This window comes from Botryllus schlosseri, chromosome 14, assembly GCF_051294905.1.
Source record: "Botryllus schlosseri isolate E-star chromosome 14, Bs_hap1, whole genome shotgun sequence".
NCBI lineage: Eukaryota > Metazoa > Chordata > Ascidiacea > Stolidobranchia > Styelidae > Botryllus > Botryllus schlosseri.
In genome coordinates, this window is record NC_137249.1 from 8833506 (window position 1) to 8851929 (window position 18424).

Genomic DNA, 18424 nt, shown 5'->3' on the forward strand with positions numbered 1-18424 from the left:
TTTTGGGGGGGGTGGAGGGTGGCAAATATTGGATGGGATTAAACCCCCCTCTCCTTCAAAGATATCGAAAATATAGTTCAGACGACGATCTTGGGCCCTTATTAGATGATTAACACATTTGGGCGACATTTTTACATATATTCCCCCCACACACATAATGTTATGTTATAATATTAATATTGTGGAAACCCAAGTATGCCATTAGCACGAAGCACGAAAATTTTTCAAAGTTAATGAATGAAATTGGTCAATGGTATTTTTACATGCATATTGCATATAGGTTTTCATTATCAGACTTACCGGTAGGGCTGATAGAAGCGCTGTCTTCAAAGATTTGGAGGGCACGTAATTTTACAAAGTGTTGAGCTATATGTTCGTGCCGCATGGAGAGGCTGTTCATGAGCTTCTCGAGGGTGGGCGTTGGTCGGACAAATCGTCATTAATTGCTTTGTTGAAGCATACTGTTGTATGTAATTGCCCGCGAAGAAAATTTTCGCCACTCAAAAGATCGCTCACAAGTACCATAACAAATTAAAAGATAATACTTTTTTGCATTCATTCGCCTGCTGGTACTCTACATTTGTAACGCGGGACTCATATTGTAAGAGGGCCATCTGGCGCGATCTTCGGCCAAGGTTCTATTCCCTGCGATCTTTCCGGGATCGCACTTCGTGTTAACTAAAACTGTATTTGCTTTGGTGCAGAGATTCTCAACCCGCGGCCCGCAAACGTTTATTTTGCGGCCCGCGACATCTTCCATTATGAACACAATTATTCTACTGGCACACCATTGTTACATTTAATTAAGTTTCTTAGCTCTCTTATCGCGCCGTCTCTGTTTCGTTTAATTATACTCATTCTCTGATGTGTCCCGGTGCTTTGATATGGTTCTATACTATTACCGAGAAAACCATAACCGAGAATGGACATTACCGAGAATGCCATTACCGAGAATGGTCATTACCGAGAATGGACACCATCGAGAATGGACATTACCGAGAATGGCCAATGGCAAGGATATAGCTCACTGGGACTGATGCTGCCAAGAAATTTATACCTGAGCATCGATGCCGAATGTGGCAACGCCGTGATGCACACACACGACCTGTTCATATGCATAACATGCCTGCATTGCATATATTGCATTCTCGGTAATGTCCATTCTCGGTGGTGTCCATTCTCGGTAATGTCCATTCTCTGGGGTGTCCATTCTCGGTAATGTCCATTCTCGGTAATGGCATTCTCGGTAATGGTTTTCTCGGTATTGACCGGACACCGTTTTGATATATGCTATAGGGATTGGATTCTTATTGTTTTGAATCGGTAATCGGCTCGACTCGAGTTAAAGAGAATTCCGCTGCGTAGTACAGTTTTGAAGAACGTTTCACTCACCGCGAATGGTTTGAACAGAAACAAGAACAGGGAAAGGGAAATGCAACGGCGAAAACTGGGTTTATAACTCTGCGTGGAACAATGAGTTTGTTCTCTCAGATACCAATGGATACGCGATGTGTCATATTTGTCGAAGGTCAATTGTCATAATGGAGCGTAGAAGCTGAAAATGATACCACGGGAGCTTCTTCTGGATACATATCGGCTAGGCTACTCTTAGGAAAAAACGTTGCTAGCTAGGTGTCAAGCCCACCCATCCTAATTTTGAGGCATAGTTAAAATTGCTGACTACGTTGAAGACGCAACGTTCAAAATTACTTGGAGCGGGAATATCGCTAAACCCAATGAATCTACATGACAATTTCAATAAAACTTTAATGTACTGTGCGAATATTCGCTGTTTACGGAACTTGGCAGCAAAGACAACATCACCTGACAAATTTAGAAGCTACAGTCAGTTGTGTGATTCAACCGTGGCCGGGAGAGTAACAACAATCTTTTGACGCACGTTCTGAAACACGTTGTGGCGTAGATTACTTTAGCCTAGCATTGGACGAAGCCACCGACTCCACAGACATTTCATAGGTAATAATTATCTGGGTGTATTTTATCAGAGTGGACATATGTGCAGAGGAAATGCTGCCAGGGCATACGTGGGGAGGGCACTAGCAAATACATCAATTTGACAAAGCTGACTTCTGTAACTATAGGTGCAGGGCTCCAGCCATAGAAGGAATGGAGAAGGGTTGATTGGTTTGCTCAGATATGACCCCGAACGCCAGACGTCTTCTCATATCACTGGAAGCTCAAAGTGATAATGGCCTCACAAACGAAAAAGTTACCATAATATTAAGCTTTCTCACTCGAACATTGATATTAAGCTTACTCACTCGAACATTGAAACAGGGGGTTCGGTTCTCTGGTTGAAGGTTTGCACATTGCACATACCGACTTGGCAACGAACGCAATGCACGCTCCGTGGAGGGATTCATTTGCGCCGCTGGAATATGACATGTTCTCACAAGAGACAGCAACTGCAAACTCACGAATGCTGTCCATTAAGGCTTTACAATTCATAAAAATCTACTAATGCCTGTATACGACTGGTAAATAGGCTACAGTAGCCTAAATTTAATAGTAGCGCACAAATGCACGGTAATAATGGTCTGCGGCCCGCAGCGTTTTTTGCTGTTAAAATGCGGCCCGTGATACAAAGGAAGTTGAGAACCCCTGCTTTGGTGTTTCTTTTTGCACTGGAAAGCTGGTGCCTCATAGTCCCGCAACCGCAAGCAAAACACACGAATACAGTTACATTCCATTATGTACACCATGCGTATTTTTATTCGGACCAAAATTTTTTTGTTATTTAGCGGGATGCGGGTAAGCAACAAATAATAAATCGACCGACATTAATCACACAATAGATCGCGCTTGCGCGAAAAAAATTTCGACGTAAATATTCCTGCTCAAACATACTACTCCTTACGTTGATTTGTTGATCATGTTGATCGAAAATTTTGGCTCCTTTGGCCTCTGGCTACGCCTATGCTCATAAGTGCTTCGGTGAGCGCCGTATGCATCGGGCAAATCCAAGTGTTAGCTTTCAGTCATGCCAAATTTACGGTTGATGAATGGCGGAGTAATAATTACGACTAGAGCCCGATCGATTATTTATCGGTCGCACCGAATATCGAGTCGATATCACTCTTTGAAAGAAATATAGGTATCGACCGTTAGAGATAAAAATAGCGGCAATTTTCGTGACGTCACAACATGTTAGTAGGGTAACATAGAACTATAATCTGCGGCAGCTGGACTGGACGTTTCGACACCTTCCTATCTTCTCATTGTATCGCAGTTTTGTGGTGTTTTGAAATGATGAAAATATTAATAAACTGATACTGATACTGAAACATTGATCTATTTCTCATAGCTTACAGGCAGAGGGGGTCGATGTAGTCATTTTAGGTAATCGAGTAGCATTATGAAATACAAGTAGAAGAAGCTATTTCCAACTAAGTAAAAAAGTAAGTATCCTTTTAGGCCTAAAAAAAACGAAAACTATTTTAGTAGAAGTGGAAGTAGCCTAAAATCAAAACCACTTGAGCAGGCCGTGTTATTTTTGGCATTTCGGCAGCCAGATGCCAAAACTGCCAAAAATAAAAATGCCAAAAATGCCAAAAATAAGCAATTTTTGGCATGTGTCAAAAATAACACGGTCTGCCAAATAGTGTATTTCGTTCATGGTGTTGTGTTAACACGACCGCGTTACAAGCGAGAAAAGCGTTTGTGAAAGTCAGGTTTCTTAATCTGGGCCCAGCCCACCCATTAGGGGTGAAAGCATGGTGTCCTAAATGGTGTGGGCACAACGGGATTGAACGGCTGACTGCATTTGGTTTACGTCATACTTTCCATTTGTCCAAAGGCAATTTTACGACCATTTTTGACCGGCTTGTCGAGCGCTAAATTTGATAAAACGGGTATCAATGAGAAGCTGCCGCAGTACTGATTATTAAAATATAAATTATATTCTGCTCATGGAACTGGAACCCCCAAAATCAACCACGATTTTTGCATTGTGATCGAGTTGAACATTGTGACGCAACAAACTGTCTGGCTATTTCTGAACTGCATAGTCTCGTTTTGCCAGACAGTCTTGTTGCGTCAATGTTCTTAAACAAGCTAACCTTCCTAGGACTCTTCCATGCGAGTTGGTAATATTAAAGCCACCTGAAGTGACAAAAGTCCTTCGAAAATCTATCGGTAGGCTGAAGGAAAAATGATAGTCGGGCTACTAAATAGAATTTGTTGAGAGACAACTCAGAAAACTCCTGGAAAAGTACCGGGAAGAAAATTCTTTCCGCGATTAGATCGATGGCACTGGCGAAGTGATCTCTTTTCATGATGCATGGAAGCCGGTTCGGCCCTCCAAAGATTTCGAAGCTCTGAAAAGCTTTTGTGGATGACTGGCAACATTCTTTCCCTTAACGGCTACTGTTGAAGCCGATATTTCCCAGATTCGCTGGGCGAGAAATGAATTTAGGAGAAACCTAGTTGACCTGAGTTTGGAAGCACTGTTACAGTGGAAACGATTTAAGTCTATTCAACAGCTGTAACAATCAGCTGTTGAGCGTGTTTGTTAGGCTTTTCTTTCTTTCTTTTTGCTTATTGGCACCGATTCCGATGGATACTGCATATTTTGTGGTTCCGTTTGATATTACTAACCTATGAAATCGTTAGGTATTTTCTTCTTCTTATTGTTTGTTGTCACTGATTATACGTGGATGCTGCACATTTTGTGGTGTCTTTTGACAAACTAGCCCAAATAAAGCGTTTTTGTGACTAATTCGAGGCTGAAACTATCTATTTAGAGGACGATGCCAAAACTGCCAAAAATAAAAATCGAAAAATGCCAAAAATAAGTTATTTTTGGCAGTTTTGGCATATGCCAAAAATAACACGGCCTGCACTTGAGTAAATAATTCAATTAGGCAACACCGATCAGCCCAATCCAGTCGCAGCGCCGCCTACGCCCACATTGTCGAAGATATAAAACTTGAAATATCGCAATACCCGAGGTAAACAATGATAGTTATTCAATTTCCGCCGTACAGAAACCTTGTTAGCACGTGTGATATAATGGATATATAGATTTCAAAATTTACAAAAATCCGCAACGTGTACGCCTAACGTCTGTGGGGTTGCCGGATTCGAGTGTCTTGTCTGTAACTAAATAACGTGCCTACAGCCCTACACTGATTAGGAAGGACGTTATTTATTTCTGTCCTTGATGTTTTTGCGCCGACAAACACCGACACATGATCTGCATACACACGATCTGTGCATATGCATACCATGAGTGCATTATGTGCATATGCCGTTGGACCAGGAGGGTGCAGAAATAGCCTTTTAAGTCTTGTACCACTCATCCATGGTACTCTGGTAATTCTGAGCGCGCAGCGGGGAAGTCATGGATACCGGTGTTACTAATCCGGAAGTTGGTCTGACTTGGCCGAGGATTGAATCCACGACCTACCGATCAAGAAAACGGACGCTTCACCATTGCGCAATCTTGTCGGTATCTATACAACATCTCTCTTCAGCAAATCGGCCGTGTCGCGTCATTGAGAAATACGATTACTATTTTGCACTGCTGTATAGTCTCACGGATGCAACCGCTCGAGTAAACTACCAAGCTCGGGAATATCTCCAATTTTCGCTATGAAAAATCGTACCCTTCCACCTACGACGTAGTGAACACTGAGAACAATATATTATAATGTGAATCTATTTATAAGACCGGAATAGGTTTTCTCTTCTGAAAGATGAGACGTGTGCCCACATAATTTTTTCATTTTTCAATTCGTTATGGGATCTGCGCCGAGAATGGTGGTGCCAAACGCCGAACCGCTCCGCAACTTGAATCATTTTGCCATAATACGATTACCTGCCCCGAGGCTATCGTCTGTATACTCGCGTCGAATTGTTTCTTCATTACTGCCCCCGAGCAAAGCAGCATGTAACCACAATAGGCTATATTATACCCTCCGATGAAACTGAAGCAATATGTAGCCGCTCGCTGTACAATTTAGTGATCATTTTAGACTTTTGATACGTTGCTGTTTTTGCGCGTTTGTGCCGTTACCGATATATAACTGTATGTACTAGGCACAGCGAAATGCTACGCGTAAACACCCCAGAGAGTGAACTTGCTTGAACTTCGCAAAATGCGAAGTGTTATGATTATACAATAGGGAACACTTCGTACAAGCTACAATGCTTATGTAGTCATCGATGGGTTATCGATCGCAACAATATTTGCCGATCATATCATTATTGGCGTTGGTGGAACGGACAAACGATTGATGCATGGTGTTGCGATGTTCGAAAAAGTCAAGATATCAATCGGGTATAAAAATATCCGTTGCGAAATGCGTGGTTGTAAAGATATATTCGGTTGAAATAAGAACTGTCATGTGCGCTCCTAGCTCTTCGAAATTCCATTGGGGATCGTACCAGATATGGGCGATAAGATAACGGCATTTGCAACATTGGCGCCTAAGCATTCTGATGATGAATGGATACAACTATAGGGTTGCATTTAAAACTAAAATCAATTTAAAATACACAATACACATGTTTAAAACATGACCCTCGTTAAAAACACGTTTTTAATGATTTTTATGTTTTTTTTTTCATGATTTTTCAATTGTGACGTCAAGGTGAGTTGCCATTATTGTATGGCTGCTAAAAAATTACAATCGAAAATATAGGGCAAACAAATATGGCTCCTTTAACGAGAGAGAGAGAGAGAGAGAATCTTTATTCGTATACATTACATATCAACATAACACTACAAAAATGTTACAGTGAAATGCGACATGCAAGGTAGACGGGAGGCTCGATATGACAAAGTCTTCAGAGCCGAGCCACCCGGGACAGGAGCAATTTTCACAGTCGATAACTAATGAAAAAAAAAAAAATTAAAATAAACTAACGAACGAAAGGGAAAATAAGACACAGTATCATGGACCAATTTGAAATACAACGCAAATACAATTTAGCGGTAGTTAGAGATAAGAGATTGAAAACATTGTTTTTTAAAAGCACAAGAGTCTAAATTGCGGAGATTAGGTGGCAGCTTATTCCAAACATTGACACCAATAAAACTGATTGAATTTTGCACTAGACTGGTAGAGTGGTGTTGCACAGACAGAGACAAGTTAGAAGAAAATCTGGTATGATGTTGGTGGGTATCTGAAGGTATCTTGAACAGATTATCAAAATATAGTGGCAGTTCACCCTGATGATAGCTATGCATGAATTTCATTACCTCAAATTTGAAAATGTCTTCCACTTTCAATATTCTAACGCTACGATACATGCTATTACAATTCTCATATCTAGATTTCCGACAGAGAATTCGTATGGCTCGATTTTGCAAGACTTGCAATTTCTGCAGATGTTTTTTCGCAGCAGGTCCCCAAACTAGGATCCCATAAATGAGATAGCAGTGAATTAAGGCATAGTAGACTGATCTGAGAGTTTGATGAGGAATTAAATTTTTAAGGCGATAGAGAGCCCCGACACCACGCGAGATTTTAGTTTTTATATTGTTGATATGATCAGACCATCCGAGTTTATCATCAATGATAATGCCAAGATATTTAACAGTTTTATGTGTATCAAGATGTGCGTTATTTACTATAATTCTACTGCGATTCACTTGTGTATGAAATACGAGAGTTTTGGTTTTGGAGGCATTGAGCTGAAGTTGGTTAGATGCCATCCATTTTGACACTGTCGATAGCTTAGTGTTAATGTTGTCAAATGCATCAGATAAATTTTTACGTCACAGGTTTCCGACCATTGTCTTTTTAAACGGACCAAAGAATATATTTAACCTGGACTACATCGTCATGCAGCATTTGTACGGTCAGCGGTCATCATCATCAGAACACCCATGCCGTACCCGTGATATATGACTATGTGCTACAACTGTTGTACCGACGACCATTTCGGTGGCTCTATGCATTCCATATCGCATATCTCGACCAAAGTAAGTGCAAGTTATCCGAGGGCTCATCCTACTCGTTTTTCAAAAGTATTTACGCCGTTATCGCAACAAACGTTTGCTATATTCTTACAAAATACCATTTAAAAATTAATAGACGCATGAAATTATCATCTACGAGAATAAATGGAGGAATTAAAACGTCACCGCAAGAACGAATTGATATATGACTCGATTATATAAGACCCGAAATATTATCTTATCTTGCACATGCAGTTCGTTTTGTTAGCACTAGCCCGCCTATTGCCTCAATAGTTGCTTTCTTTGAAGTGGTTAATGCCAGAAACTATTTTGCAAAGGTAGTTGTCCCCAATTTCGTATAACGAACGCACCTCCAAGTTCGTGACGCACCTGACCTTACAGGCGAAAGGCGACACTCTCTCGTTCGCTAATAATAATGATAATTATAATGGTAAAAAGTATTTGATCTTACCAAACTGAACAGCTGATTTGGTGGTACGACGAAATGTAGCACAGTTTTCAAAACAACTTCAATCGTTATTAATTATTCTTCAATCAAATACAGTCCCGAAACAGTTGGCCATGTACTGTTACAGTGTAAAAAATATGACTATTACCCAGTGGCGGCTCGTCCTATAGGGCAACTGGGGCATTGCCCCACCTAAAATTCTGTTCAATAACAATTTAACCATTTATAGACGCAAAGGAATCAGTATATACCGAGATCACGGCGAAACCCGCATTATTCTTGTGCTTTCGCTAACAAATGCCGATACATAGCGAAGTCTCTGCGAAAATCGAATTCTCTTCTGTGTTTTCGCTTTGTGAATGCCTAGCCGGGGCTTGCCCCGGTAGCGCTCATAACAAGCTTTCACTATCTATTCTCTCAAAGCCGCGCACAATAAAGAAACGGTGATTTACTCTCTCCTATTCGTAAAATGGCCGAGCAAGTGGGGCAACTATGCCTGTCGCCCTTAAGGTGTGATGTAACAATCGTATCTATATCTGAACTCGGTTACCCTGATATGCAGGCCGTGTTATTTTTGGCATTTCAGGAGCCAGATGCCAAAACTGCCAAAAATAAAAATTTGAAAATGCCAAAAATAAGCAATTTTTGGCATATGCCAAAAATAACACGGCCTGCCAAATAGTGTATTTCGTTCATGGTGTTGTGTTACCAGAACCGCGTTACAAGCGAGAAGAGCGTTTGTGAAAGGCAGGTTTCTTAATCTGGGTCCAGCCCACCCATTAGGGGTGAAAGCATGGTGTCCTAAATGGTGTGGGCACAGCGTAATTGAACGGCTGACTGCATTTGGTTTACGTCATACTTTCCATTTGTCCAAAGGCAATTTTACGACCAATTTTGACCGGCTTGTCAAGCGCTAAATTTGATAAAACGGGTATCAATGAGAAGCTGCCGCAGTACTGATTATTAAAATAGAATTTATATTCTGCTCATGGAGCTGGAAACCCCAAAATCAACTACGATTTTTGCATTGTGATCGAGTTGAACATTGTGACGCAACAAACTGTCTGGCTATTTCTGAGCTGCACAGTCTCGTTTTGCCAGACAGTCTTGTTGCGTCAATGTTCTCAAACAAGCTAACCTTCCCAGGACTCTTCCATGCGAGCTGGTAATATTAAAGCCACCTGAAGTGACAAAAGTCCTCCGAAAATATATCGGTAGACTGGAAGGAGAAATGATAGTCGGGCTACTGAATAGAATGTGTTGAGAGACAACACAGTAAACTCCTGGAAAAGGATCGGGAAGAAAATTCTTTCCGCGATGAGATCGATGGCACTGGCGGAGTGATCTCTTTTCATGATGCATGGAAGCCGGTTCGGCCCTCCAAAGATTTTGAAGCTCTGAAAACCTTTTGTGGATGACTGGCAACATTCTTTCCCTCAACGGCTACTGTTGAAGCCGATATTTCCCAGATTCGCTGGGCGAGAAATGAATTTAGGAGAAACTTAGGTGACCTGAGTTTGGAAGCACTGTTACAGTGCAAACGATTGAAGTCTATTCAACAGCTGTAACAATCAGCTGTTGAGCGTGTTTGTTAGGCTTTTTTTTGCTTTTGTTGGCACTGATTATCCGTGGATGCTGCACATTTTGTGGTGTCTTTAGACAAACTAGCCCAAATAAAGCGTTTTTGTGACTAATTCGAGGCTGAAACTATCTATTTAGAGGACGATGCCAAAACTGCCAAAAATAAAAATCGAAAAATGCCAAAAATAAGTTATTTTTGGCAGTTTTGGCATATGCCAAAAATAACACGGCCTGCTGATATGCGTTGACTCGACCGTTGCTGGTATATGTCGATTTTGACGGTGTTTCGCACCATGATAATTCTTGAAACTTGGTACGATATGTCGTGAAGGTAGTATTTAGCACTGCTCCAAGTTTCAGGCTTGCTACTCAAAGATAAGGGTGGTAATTTCGTTTCCGAAGTTCAGTGTGTGCTGATCTATCATGTACATTGTACAGCAAACAGATTTTACTCAAAAGCCGGTATTGGTCTCCATTGATTTTGACGATGTTCCATACCGAGATCGGTCATGATATTTGGCACAGTAAGTCTTAATGTTAGTATCGACCGCTGTAATAAGTTTTAAGTTTGTCACTGAACTATGTGGGTGGTAATTTCGTTTCCAAAGTCGAGTGAGAACTGACTCTTCATTTATCGCTAACAGATTTACGCAAAAGCCGTTATTGGTCTCTATTGATTTTAACGATGTTCCATACCTAGATCTGTCATGAGCTTTTGCACGGTATGTCTTGATTTTAGTATCGAACGCGGTGCCAAGTCTTAAAGTTGACGCTCAATGATTGAGGCAGTTATTTCGTTTTCGAGGTCGAGTATGGTAGAGATGCGCGCTGATCTGATACTTAGCCTACCTACATCATTGCGTGTCTGTCTGTGCTAATCTAGTCTGCGTTCCATAACGAGATCGGTGATGATATTTCCAATGGTATATCTCGATGATCGCATGAAACAGCTAACTAAGATTCTCGGTTTGCATTCAAATATTCACATAATTTTATGTTCGCCAATGTGCATTTCACTGTGAAATTGTGGCCTTCAAACCATTTGCTTACAATCCCCTGTCAAATGCGATAGCTATTTCATTTTCGATGTCGGCTAACAGCTGATCATTCGATCAGCCTATTCCTCGATCTATTTTACTCAAAGTTCGGTGTTCGTCTGTTTGTATTGATTTTGACAGTGTACCATGCCGGAATGGGTTATGAGATTGCGAATGCTACTTCTCGATGATTTCATGTAACAGTATGCTAAGTTTACGGCTTTCATTCATGTATTTATTGATTAATATATTTTCCAACGGAGATTTGGCAGCAGACAGTAAGCCGTATGTGTTGCGTCACAATCTCCAGTTTCAAGGCCAAAATGTACTATATTGTTCCGAGACCGAAGTTCCGAGGCTGCTGTCCTTAGTTCTTCAAAGACCATTCAAATTGATGTTCTGGATTCAATATGACAGGCCCAATCTATGAGATAACAATTGCGTATGTGCCCGAAGTCGTTGACCTTTGCAGTTAGGCTTACGCAATCTCTCGAGTTCTAGTCATTGGAATTAGTCTGGTCAAGTCAAGTGCGAACATGAATCGTATTGAATCTTTGCTCCGTACGTAGGCTAGTTTACGCAGTTGCCTTAGAGAGCGAAAATTAAAGGTCTAGAAGACTACTCCTTGTCGCTTCGACATATTCCTGTCTTTTCATTGTATCGCATTTTTGTGGTGTATTGAACTGATAAAATTGCTAATAAACCAATGATGATGATGATAGAAATTGTCCAGTCCATTGATCCAATCGTACGTCGGGTACCTCCGCTTTGGTTGCCTATCACCTGGTCGTAACTCGTAACCACCAGCTCAGTGGTCGTAACACACCAGGATCGTGTACGAAACACTTTCGGACGGCCTATCGATTTGCGTAATCTCTAACTCTACCATGAAATCATAACGCATGCTACTAAGGATGACCTGATAATTGATTCGTGGCATAGGGACGATTCTTAGTTCACGTACATTATGTAAAATAATCCTTTGATTAAAAAAAAATGAATAAAACATTTGTTACCACACTTCAAGTCACGGCTCACCGGCAAACCTCTCGCGGCACCTACGTTAAAATCACTGTTGTCGGGAAATTCATGTGACCATCATATTAAAGTTACTTTTTTACGTTGGAAAACGCCATTGTGACGTCATGTTGATAAAAGTCGCTCGCAGCCCTTGCCCCACCACCCGATATTGTCACGAGCCGCCACTGCTATTACCAGATACCGCTCAACGAACCGCGCGCATTGACTAATCGGCCGGCTCTGCCGTAATTATTTACTCCGCGATCGCGAATAGTAATACAACATTTCACGTGACAAGCATATATGGGTTTAAATTATTTTCAATTGAATATCCGCACTGGCACTTATAGCATAGAAGGCAATTACTATAGAGAAATATATCATTGTCCGTGCGCAAAAGGCCGGAAACGACGACAGGCGCCGGAGAAAACCCACTATTAAAAATAATTTCGAAAATGCTCATTTAGCTCTTACATTTCGTAAACGTCTCGTCAATAGCTAACGGCTCAATGCGACAAGAAACGTGGCGCAGTCGATGGCGGAATCGAATCATTCGCCACCAGAACTTTCACAAAATTTATTATGAAAGGTTCGCTGTGAACACGAACCGCAACCGTCATAGGACGTCACAATGCAGCATTCATTTTTGTCGCTTACTTTTATGCTATCTTTTCTTTTATCCAGAAGTGTGCATGTCGGTTATTTGCATGCTGCAGGTCAAGGTGGGTGTCTGATCAAAAGACTACTGCAAGTCGTTTCGGCATTATATTATCATTATTATTATATCGCAATCGTTGCATGTATTGATGAAAATTTTAGTGAAATAATGATCGTTCAAGCACTACTTTTCCGCAAGGTTTTGTAAGTTTACAATACTTCGGAGACATAGTTCTCCTAAACGCAATAACGTCAGATTGCCTTTGAGTCGTTCACGCATGTTATGGTGTTACCCTTACAAGTGCTTCTTGCAAAATCTGGATAGTGACCCTTGAGCTCGTGAACTCCCACAAACTGCAATCATGTATATACAAATATACGTACAGTCGTACAAAACTCAGTCTATATTTACTTAGATTGATAGAGGTATTGCATTTTTGAGCTCGCTTGTAGAAATTAGCCAAAAGTAAGATGATAATTTTTAACCATCTTTTTCGAGTGGAGTAGTATTGGAAATCGCATTTTGCCTTCTTTTCTACGCCCCTGAGTCTCTATAACAATATATCGTCTCAGAGGTAATCAACAATCAAAATGCGATTGGTACCATTTGTAACATGAGTCATACCGATATAACAATAGAGCGCATACATGTCCTTTTCAGAAAGTACGAGAATATTTAGGTATTATTAGTTTTGGTCCGACAGCTTTCGAAATGTTGAATGTGGTTTTTTAATGCGAAAGCTGTTCATTTTTACTATCCAGTGTCGGCTGCTGAGATCGTGCATTTCGGTCGTTATTTATCATTATAAGTGGCTTAGCGGCCTGTCAGCACAACGAATCGTATGATCATACGAGTATCTTTTTACCATATGCTCGATTGTGCGATAAGATTTGGTTGCAAAATAAAATACCCAAAGAACGAACCAATAACTTTAATATAACACCACCCACCTCCGATGCTCGTACGTATCATCGTTACAAGTGTTATCTTTTTATTATTTTGTATGGTATTGCCTACGCGTGTGAGAACACTCTAGTCTCTAGTAGGATGACCTCTAGATACTCTCTGATAAATGATAGCTTTGTGGATTCATATCATTGGATATGACGACAAGTCGGTAATGGGCCGATCATCGACCCCCGTTGTATTATTGTAGACTAGTTGAAGGGAGACGATTCGAATTTCTACGAACTTTTCTACGGGGTTTTACTGGACTCGAACATGTCCTGGAAGAGTCATATTCAGTCCCTAGAAACTAAATTATCTCCGAAGTGCGGCCTGTTCGACAGCCTTGGGCGCTTCATGCCAGCATGGGTTCTTCTGATACTCTTTAAATCCTTAATCCAATCGAAGTTACATTATGGTATCCTCTGTTGAGAGGCTGCCAGTAAAACTGCACTCAAGCCACTGCAGAAACTACAGCATAAAGTACTCCGAATCATAGCTAGGGCCCCAAAGGGGCCTGGCTGCCCATCCAATAAGTCGCTGCTGAAGAGATTCGGCGTCCTAAACATAAAAGATATGCGGAAACTAGAAATCGCCAAGTTTATGTATCAGTTTCACTGCGGTCGTTGCCCCGAATATTTCAATGACTTCTTTACCTCTGAATCAAAAGCGCACAAGTACAACACACGCGCGTCGACCTCGTCCAAATATCATATGATCGACCGAAAAGATCATCGCTCTATCAAATATGCCGGACCTGATGTGTGAAACAATATCCCGCCGGCCATCCGGCAGTCGACGAGCATGTCCACATTCAAGTCGAAATACAAGAAATTACTACTAAATTAATACAGTCCATCCTCAAGATTACCGGACCACGACTGACCTATCGATCTCGCTTCCCATGACATGTCGCCCTATTTCTTGTCGCTTCCTTTTTCTATACTATCTTCTTGACTTTCATTCAGTGTGCATGCCTCCTCTTTACATCGCCTAGGCCAAGGTGGGTGTCTGATTCCATAGACAACTCCTAGTCGCTTCGACATCTTCCTTTCTTTTCATTGTATCGCATTTTTTGTGGTGTATTGAACTGATAAAATTGCTAATAAACCAATGATGATGATGATGAACTGCGATTTTTGCATCCATAACGGTGTTGTTCACCTGACACAATTTCCCAAAACCCATCAAGTCATCGACATCTCTCTGATATACAAAGAAGGGAATAAATGTTATCGTATTTCAGGGAAATTGGTACGGTCGGGTAGGATAAGATTTATTTTAATGCGTACCACAAATTTTTTTTTCTGGTCCTACGTTACTATAGTAGTTGCTGTAAAATAACGTACCAACATTTCGTATCTTTATCGTACCATACCGTAACTACAGTTGCATTTAAAACAAAAATCAATTTATAAAAAACATGTTTAAAGCATGGTCCTTGTCTAAAACATGTTTTTATGTGTTTTTTTAGCCACGACGGCACGAATCTTAAATTGACAATTTAAAATATATGGTAAATGTGGCTCCTTCGACGAAAAGGGCTCAGAAAATCGCTTTCTGTCTTTGTTCATATCTCAAATTGAGATTCATGACTCACCCATCCCAGTCGACAGCTAGTTGAAGACATAGTTGCGCCGCAACGCGCACATGAATGAAATACTATTAATGATAATTATTCCAATCTAAATATCATATAAACGAATGGTGTTCGACCGCTATCGCGTGACAACTTGAATTCGCATATCATAACTTCCACTCCGTAAACTATTAATGGAGTTTTAAAATCGTATAGACCAGTGGTTCTCAACCGCCGGTCCGCGACGACATTCCTGCCGGTCCGCCAGGTTTATTACAGTTTTATACCACAAGTTCAAGATGCAATGTTGAAGGCGTGTCCATTAATAAAGTAAATAAAACATCAGATTTTAAAATGATTCAGAACTTCGTGAGGTAACATTAGGGCTGGAAACATGTTTCATTTGACTTCAAGTTGAAGACGTGTCATTAGACGACATGCGAGCGACAAGTACAGAGCAGATACGAGCTGACTCATCGCTAAACAGCGCAGCTTGCGCGATCATTCGTTTTTGATTCATTCATTTTGTGCAGGACCGTATAACTGGGCCCCCCAAACCGCCCAATTGGAGAGGGGCCGAGCTTGAAAAGAGCCCAAAATTATTTTGAAAATGAACATAAATCATAGCGTATTTATTTTAAAATTTTTCCAACATTTTTCAATTTCTTTTCGCGCTTTAGTGTCACGAAATGTCTATAGGTGCCCTTCTCCGAGAAACACGCATGATTTATAAAAATAGGCATTTCGGCGTCCGCCATTACCGCACCACGACGTACCAACACATAATGAAGTTAAGGCTAACATGGGACTCCAAACGGTGTGCCAAAATTCGGCAGCGAGAAAACCGATTCAGTCATGAATGATCGAAAATTTTCGCTATTCGCGCGATTAAGCTACATAAACTCTGCTGACCCTGAGTAGAATGAGTGTGCTCACAAGTACAGATGAAAACATCCACCCAAGTGTAGGGTCTGGGGGCGGTATAGTCGCTGTAGGGTGCTTTCTTGCGGCACGCATAGTATTCGTAGTTGCCGGAGTAGCCTATGCGTCTGGTGGCAGTGGGCAATGAGCAAGATAGAACGACAAGGTGCTTGTTTCGACTTCGAAACACTTGTTCTCTCGATATTGTCACAGAGAAGAATATTATACAAGTTGTCGTGGTCGGTTAAACCCACGGCCTTCGGCGTGAACGATTGTAAACGACTCTCAACGGTAGCACATTTATCTGGACAAGGCAATTTTACCTCTACTCAGCAGACTGACTACCATAAAATCACCTGGATGCTATCATGAAGATAATTAATTACGACCAAAACCCTATAAATGTCACTCTCTAGCACCATATAATTGCAGAAAACGGTTGCATACTCTACATTTTGGCTTCATTTCAATTTTGAAAGTTCACCGGTCCGCCAGACATTTTCTGAAATTTTACCGGTCCGCGAGGTGAAAAAGGTTGAGAACCACTGGTATAGACTCTAACAATGTGGGTACCAGCAGCTACCAATTCAGCAATTCGTATTATCAGTGCCTCCAATTAGCGAGAATGGGGAAGCGAGTGGCGCAGTTCGTTATGCACCAGTGGCACGACACCCATGGTAGTGGTTCGAATCCCGGTTCGAACCTACTTCTATGTGTCGGAGGTTTATCTGGGCTCCTCATCGCTGACCTCACTGCCTATGCAGTGTCGTACGAAAGCCCAGATGTGTAGGTGAGCCGTGCCAAAAAATCGACAGTACAAACGAAGATAAGCGGGCGCATGAAAACGAGGGAGGCCGATGATGAAAGAGTGCGAGTGTGAAAAGTAGCCCGGAAGACGATAAAAAATCAAAGACAATGAAATATTACAGATGTTACTGTCGTGGCGCACATGGCCTTACTAGGCGAAACGCGCCGCTGTTGTTGTGTCAATGAATCAAACAAACAAACAATTAGCGAGAATCGACTATACATCGTCACGCGATCTTTTGCATAGGTCGCCAAACATTCGTATGCGCAATGGTGTGATTGAAATCACGTGATTCGTTATAATAAGATTTCATATGTATAGGCCTATGTATAATTATTCACGGTGGATCGCGGACTCGCTAATTGATAGCATAGCCAGACTCGTTACAGATGAAATGATATATATATTTGCTTTCGAGTTATAGTAGCGTGCGAAAGTGTAGCTGTTATGGCGGCTTATTTCTACCATACGAATAAGTTAGTCAACAGCAGAAAGTTTGGCTGACCTGTGCATTATTCGGCATTTATACATGTAAATTGATGCTACCTCGCAACATTTGGAATTGAATTACGTGACGACGGCCGCACAAATTCCCTTCTACGACCGCAGGTTGGCCTCCCCTGATATATACATTGGTTCACAGCCAGTATGTATTTTATTCAAATCCGCCCACGTCCTCTGTCTTTTCTGGTGAGCCAGTATCACATTACAACCGCAGCAGACGCGATAGTTCCGGCCCGCGCGTCAGATGTCATATTTCTGCAAAGATCATATGACAATCACTACATTTCTCCCGCGTAGAGATCTCGGTCTTGACGTCCCGCGTCGTCTGAAATTTCTCGTGTTCGATCAATGTGTTGCTGCTGATTTGCTCACGTGAGCAGAACCATGTAAACGAAATACATGATTTTTAAATTGCACAATTTACCAGCTTGTTTAGGCAGCTACACACCTAACGGATCTGTGGGAGTGTCCCAAAATACATGTTCTTTTGATTAATATATTAATATATATAGGCCTACGTCTTGTGGAATGTGGTGTAATCCATTTGCCGTTGAGTTTGACTTCTTATGTCGCAGTCCGTGCCCAGTAAAAGACCCGACGAAAGAAAGCACTCACAAAGAATGGAAAGAACTAGTAGAAAGGGCCGCGGCTTCAAAAAAGATCGACATCGAAAAGAACGGTGACATCGGGCACTCTAGGCCGAGGTGGATGTTAGAGTAAAGGATCGCTGCTGATGCGTGTCGTTCGACATCCTCCTATCTGTTCATGACTTCGCATTGTATCTTATCGCATTGTACATTGTTTGTGACTTGTTCAGATAAAAAATATAACCCAACGTTGTTATCACGTGATGATATTGTATTATTTTTATCGCGTGTTACAAGTGTTATATGCGCTGACTGTCGCATCATATTCATCTCGTTATAGCAATCAATATATTCCTTGTTTTTGGGAGGGGGTACCCAACCCGTGATC

At 41.3% G+C, this 18424-nt stretch overlaps 1 protein-coding gene and 1 long non-coding RNA gene across 3 annotated transcripts in view; both read left to right on the forward strand.

Moving 5' to 3' along the window:
- Positions 1-13833: 13833 nt before the first annotated feature.
- LOC145456369 (mitogen-activated protein kinase kinase kinase 3-like) overlaps positions 13834-18424 on the forward strand; it is a 40386-nt gene continuing 35795 nt past the window's right edge. For both annotated transcript variants that reach the window (XM_080334443.1, XM_080334444.1), the window contains exon 1: positions 13834-13844. The gene's annotated coding sequence lies outside the window, so the exon portion shown is untranslated. The remainder of the gene's footprint in view (positions 13845-18424) is intronic.
- On the forward strand, positions 16414-18279 carry LOC145455134 (uncharacterized). The gene is made up of 2 exons (XR_013920277.1): positions 16414-17835; positions 18025-18279. It is a non-coding gene; the product is annotated as an uncharacterized LOC145455134 (long non-coding RNA).